The sequence below is a fragment of the Ursus americanus genome, chromosome 10 (assembly GCF_024610735.1).
Source record: "Ursus americanus isolate L20-20 chromosome 10, mUrsAme1.1.p, whole genome shotgun sequence".
Taxonomy (NCBI): Eukaryota; Metazoa; Chordata; class Mammalia; order Carnivora; family Ursidae; genus Ursus; species Ursus americanus.
This window is the reverse complement of record NC_142136.1, coordinates 71,401,440-71,407,558: the sequence shown is the minus strand read 5'-3', so window position 1 is coordinate 71,407,558 and position 6,119 is coordinate 71,401,440. Positions and strand designations below refer to the sequence as shown.

Here is a 6,119-nt window from a genome sequence, read left to right as displayed (position 1 = left end):
CTCCATCCTGTGCATGGGGAAAGGTAAGAACCATGGGAGAGATTTCAGAGGACCCCCGTTTTATCAGTTACACCCCTGGCTGTGCTGCTTTGCTGACATAAATCGTTCTTGGTCCTTCCCCAGCGTGACAGAAGCAGTCACTGCTTGGTGACACTGTGTGTCAATATAGATTCTCTTGTATCTTTTAATTGTTTCCAAATTTGAACTTTCTTTTTTTTTTTTAAGATTTTATTTATTTATTTAACAGAGAGAGAGAGAGCCCGCAAGCGTGCATGAGCAAGGGGAGCAGCAGGCAGAGGGAGAAGCAGACTCCCCACTGAGCAGGGAGCCCCATGCGGGGCTCCATCCCAGGACCCCGGGATCGTGACCTGAGCTGAAGGCAGACACATAACCAACTGAGCCACCCAGGTGTCCCTCAAAACTTGGACTTTCAACCCGGCTAATTGTGCAACACCCTTCATCCCCCTCACTTCCATCTGTTTGAATGATGACTAAAACCTGCTTGCTTACTCTTTCCCTCTTTCAGGTGTTTTTACCTCCTGTCTGACTACAGTGCCACCGTCTGCTTGGGACTAGGGATGGTCTATCTCTACGGGCGACACCACACCTTCCAAACAAGGGCTATGGATGCTGCAGACAGATGGATGTACGTTTGCTTATTCATTCGACTAACATTCACTGAATGCCAGGCCTTGTGCTGCCTACATATCCACCACAGGTCCACCCACCCAAATTCAACCACAGGTGAGTCTGGTCTAGTTCTCTAGGGCCCCTGAGCCACAGCTGCCTCTCCTGTCACCATGGCGATAATGACACCTCTGGATTTCCATGGAGATTAAAGTGGACAACATTGCAGGCCAGCATTTGGCAATAATTGCTTAATAATTTTTTGTTCCTTTTTGTTCCTTTAACCCAAACACAAGGGAGGCAGTTTGGAATATAACGTCATGATCTATGAAACCTCAATTTGTTAGTCAAATGAACCCTGCGGAGACATAGTCACTCTCCTATACTTATCACTGTGTAAAAAGCAAGGCCTCTGACCCTGCTCCGTATCTTTAAAAAGTTTACTTTACTTGGGCAAACAGTAGGTATCAAAGAAACAAATAAGAGAAACACAAAAGTTCAGTTATTCCAGGTGGGAGTTCATTAGACTTAACTAAAGTCGTCAAATAGAGTCTCAAGTGTCAAATTTTAGGATAACCCAGTGGGAGCAGTCTTGGATTAGGGACCAGGAGGCCTGGTTCTGACCCCAGCCAGGGTCATCGCTTACTTAACTAAAGCATGTGGCTTTGGACTTAACCTCTCTGTCTTGGACCAAATTTCCCTGTATCTGAACAAGGAGGAGTTAGGCACTGGGCGGTCTGGCAGCCCTTCCTCCCTTCCCCGTCTCCCCCTCCCCCCTTCCATCCTACTGAGACATCCCCCCCGAGCACCTCCTCCTGTGTGTCAGTCCCTGCGGTGGACTGGGGGCTGAGATCAGTAAGGAATGCCCACGCTCAAGGAAGACGGTGCCCTTGCTTCTATTCTGGTTGTAGCATATGAAGCTCCCAAAATGATAATAGATGTGCTGTGGCCTCGGAGTGGGAATCTCTGTTAGTACGTGTCTCATCACCTTCGGTGCGATTCTAGAAAGCCTGATGAGAAGGATACTTAGCTCACCAGAAAGGGCTTCGTCGGGGAGATGAAGCATGACAGAAGCAGCCGGGGTTCTCAGAACTCACAAGGCTGCTGCTTCTGCGAGGCGCAGTTAGCACCACGACATACAGTGGGGGAGACCTGATTATCTCATCATCCACTTTCTGGGACCAAATGAGGTTTTTAAAAATCTGTCTAAAAAAAAAAAAGTCTCAAGTAACTTCTTAGTCTTATACCGTAAGAAACAACATCACTCAATATCCAGAGTGTAGACGTGGACGGACAACAGTCTTATTCTTTTTATTATGCTTGTTGTGGTGAAATATACATAAGATGAAATTGACCATTTTAGTCACTTTCAAGTGTAGAGTTCGGTGGCATTAATCCATTCCCACTGTTGTGCAACCATCACCACCATCCATCTCCAGAACTTGGTCATCATTCCCAACTGAAACTCTGTCCCCATTAAACCAACTCCCCAGCCCCCTGTCCCCAGCCCCTGGCAACCCCCGTCCTGCTCTCCCTCTCTGTGAATATGACTGTTCCAGGCACCTCCGATGAGTAGAGTCACACGGTATCTGCACTACGGGGCAACACCTGATTCTTCCTGCGGCAGGTGGGAAGGAGGGCAGAGTCACTACAGTCAGAGCCCAGGAAGGCATTCCCTGGGCAGGAATCACTGTGTGAAGGTCACTGCACCTACGTTATCCTGACAGAATACTCCCACCAGACAGCCTCCGGGAGTGCCGGCTGTGTTGTCATGACAACTCTGCTGGTGGGCGGGGGGCTCACCTCTGTGGTCCTGGAAGGAAGGGATTATGGGTAACTCTAGAGCTGGCAAATGCTCTCCTTGGTTCCTGGGCCACCATTCAAATCTGCAAGCCATTCAAATCTTCGCAGCTCCTTCCCTGGGCCTCTCTCCTCCCAGTACACCCTTTACTACTGCTTTGCCTGGCTAATGCCTGTTGGTCCGGTAAGTCCTGGCTTAGGTGTCTCTTCCTCCTGAAAGCCCTTTTCCTGCGGTGGGGGCCCAGCCTTCGAGCTCCCAGGCTGCCTCAGAGCTAACCTCTGTGGGATTCCTTGCTCTGATTGTCTCTTTGCTGGTCACATCTCCCCCCATAGAATACACGCTCCTTTGGGCAGGGACCACTCCTTCTTTACTGTGGTATCGCCTGAGCCCGGCCATCGTGGATGCCTAGGGCAGGGCCCAGAGCAACCGCGTCTGAGGCAAGCAAGCCACTGATGGAGGAATCTGAAGGGAAGGGAGGGAGACTCACTAGGGTGGATGTTAAGCAAAAATGTGGCTTCAGTTGAAGTCTGGCCTCAGGCTGATCCCACAGAGAGTTCTGGAACACGAACAGCCGCACAAACTTGTCCTATCATGTGTAAGGGGGCCAGGCTCTTGTAACTGTATGAGTCAGTCCGTGGGTGCAGCTTTCTAGTTATTTCCAGGTGATGCGGTGCCCTTCAGTGGAGGGCAGCTCTCTGGAGAGTGGAGCAGCTGTGGAAGCAGCCAACACACACCTGGGCACTCGTGGGACACCACCAGGTTCTACCACAGAGCTGTGTTTGTTGAGTGAATACTTGTTGACAGCAATGCAGAAAACAAAATTCGTTGCCTTTCCGTGGATGATTGCCATGCTCCAGACACTGCTCCGCCTTCCACTCCTGAGACCTCCATTCGTCTCCACAGCGACCCTGTGAGGCGGGTGCTGATTGTACAAATGGAGAGACTGACGTCAACAAGGTGAGGTGACTTGTCCAAGACATACAGCTAGGAGGTGGCAACATCAAGCCTCAAACCTAGATCTACTTGCCTTTATTCCAGGCTGCAGATTGATTTCGTCTTCAGTCCTTGACAGCGCTGAACTCCGTACGGGGGAGAGAGGACCCCTGGCATTCCTGGGCCGCTCCTCTATTTCCTTACTTCAGCCCATGGAAACATCCATGTCAACACGCCCTCGCTGCTTTATCTTGCTTCGGTCCCAGGCCACAGCAGTATTTGTCCAAATTAGAGTCCGTTTACTTTGCAAACCACACTCGAGCTTTCCTAGACACTGAGCAGCTGCTCCCCTGACGTCCCCACCAGAGCTCTTGTTTGCACTGTATGTTGTCAGCAAACAGACCGCCCCGAGCAAGCCACCGAGGAGCACTTCCCAGCCCGGGACCGGGGCAGCGGGCACACGGAAGGCTCTCCTGGCCTTTCCTTATCAGACAGCTACCTTGGTGCAGCATTTCAAAAACATATACCAAGAAATAAGGCATTCATACAAAAGTGTCCCGAAACATCTACACAGAGTGCAAAGAACAAAAATATTAAGTGCGAGCAGCCCTCGTTCTCCCAGACCTCTCTCTCTTTCTTGGTGAAAAGAAGTTTAGCGTAGTGGTCATGAAGGCAGTCTCCACAGCAAGGCTGCCCGTGTTTATATCCTGGTACCCACTGAAGGCGACTTAACCTCTCTGCAGCTCAGTTTCCTCACCTGTAAAATGGGGCTAAGAATCTTGCTGGGAAGATTATATAAGCTGATAAGATACACAGTATATACTACACAATAAATTCTCAGGATATCCTGGCATTTCTCTTTCTGCTAGCTAAAAGAGCACTGCGTCATGAGGGTTTTGGTGGTGGTGGTGGTGTGTTAATTCCAGCATCAAGGATCCTTCCAGAAGGGAGACTGGCAGCCTGAAACACTTGTGAGTACCTCGACTTAACAGACATAGCAGTCTGTTTGAAAGAGCTCTCGACCCACAGGGGCTTAATAACAATGACAACTGGTGGCCAGACTCTGGTTCTGTTCTCATTTCTGTTGCATTTTTTCTCTGTTGAGTATCCAGCACGGCCCCTCTCCCATCCCTACCACATCCTAGGGACCTTTCTGGTTTCTCATCCCAAAGGACACCTTGTGGAAATATAATACTTTCTGGCCCAGTAAGGATAATGTTTGTCTCTATGTCCCACTATTCTTACATTTGTGAAGCTCTGTGAGGTTTACAAAGGTTTCCTCATGCATCATTTTGTTTCGTCTTGAAAGTACTGATAGATATTTTGAAAGTGCTGATAGACCTAAACAGGGTCTCCTCAGTGGACTTCCAGTGGTCTTACCATTTGAACAGGAAGCAATACCTTCTACAGTTGCGAAGCTCAAATCAGCAGCAAAATACAATAGAATTTGTTGACCCGAGCTCCTTCTCAGACTTGCACTGCCTGCCATGCCCGCAAGCTGCATGGTGCCAGACCAAGCTGCCATCTTTCCCTTGGCTACGAAGGTCTTCTGTGAGCTGCCAACCCGCTGAGAGGAGTACCCTGCAAAATCCTGACTTGGCAATGGGGCAGGCAAAGGAGAGGACTTTGGAAAATCCTGAGAGATTCTTCTTTGGAAAGGAGTGGAAGATGAGGGAAGTGTCAGTAAGCAATAGGCTTGCCACAGTCCATTTCTCAAGGCTAGCCCTAGACATTCTGGTGCCTAGAAGTGTCATTTCCTGGCAAAGGTGAAGAGAGGGGCAGTTTCTACCTGCAGTTTCTGATTCAATCAGCTCTTGACCTAGTGAGCAAACACATGCCCAGCCGCTCCAGCAATTAGGCTGTTCTCCCTGACTCTAGCCCAGACCCTGCTCTGTGGAGTCAGCATCTGCTATGAGCCTCCCATTTGATTTGATGACTTCAATGTGGTAGGTGTTTATGGATGCATCCGATCCCTGGAGGTATTATGCCCATAAGGTGCAGAAAAAATAGTCCAGCCGCACTTCCTTCTCTATTTTTCAGAGGCTCAGAAATCAGCAAGCTCTTGACCTGTCAGCTTTCTGCATTCCCGCAATGACCAGAAGGGGGCACTGTGTAGCCACATCCTCCCAGGCGCTTCCCGATACCGGTTTTTCCCGGTCCTCTGCTCCCCGGCGATCCCTCTACCTGCGAGTGCTGCCGGGCTCTTTTGACCCCGGAAATCTGATCTACCTTCTACCTGGGCCAGAACACCTGGAAGAACCTGCTGTGGAACAACACGGCCTTCACAAGGTCCGAGTAGTACGTTTAGCAGTGTCTATTCTGATGAAAATGATAGAGGACTAGCTCTGGTGCTGAACGTACGATTTGGGTGGAATCATTAAATGATATTGACACCAACTGTTTATACGCCTGTATTTCCTCAATTCATTTGAAAATCGGTTTGTTTTCCCACATAACAAATTTAGAACATAAAGCTTTAATTGCACGTGTGTGTTTAGGGACTGTTAAGAATAAAAGGAAGTGCATTTTATAAAAACAAAATAGCTCACGGGTAGTTTTTGAAACCCAGAATTCCTCAAGAAAAACACTAGAAAACAATATTTAGCAGTTTTGTGTCTAATTTTTATAGTGGCCTAACATGGACTAGGAGAAATTTTGGTATGAATAACAATAAAATTTGGCTATCAACAACAAAACAAAAAAGCTTCAAGGGCTGTGTGTTCAAGAGGTTACTAATGTGCTCAGTGATGTAAAACAA

At 48.6% G+C, this 6,119-nt stretch overlaps 1 long non-coding RNA gene across 1 annotated transcript; it reads left to right on the top strand.

Annotated features, from left to right (window-relative positions):
• The first annotated feature begins 529 nt into the window (after positions 1 to 529).
• On the top strand, positions 530 to 5,763 carry LOC123791776 (uncharacterized). Its single transcript, XR_006779497.2, has 2 exons — positions 530 to 744; positions 5,402 to 5,763. It is a non-coding gene; the product is annotated as an uncharacterized LOC123791776 (long non-coding RNA).
• The last annotated feature ends 356 nt before the right edge of the window (positions 5,764 to 6,119 follow it).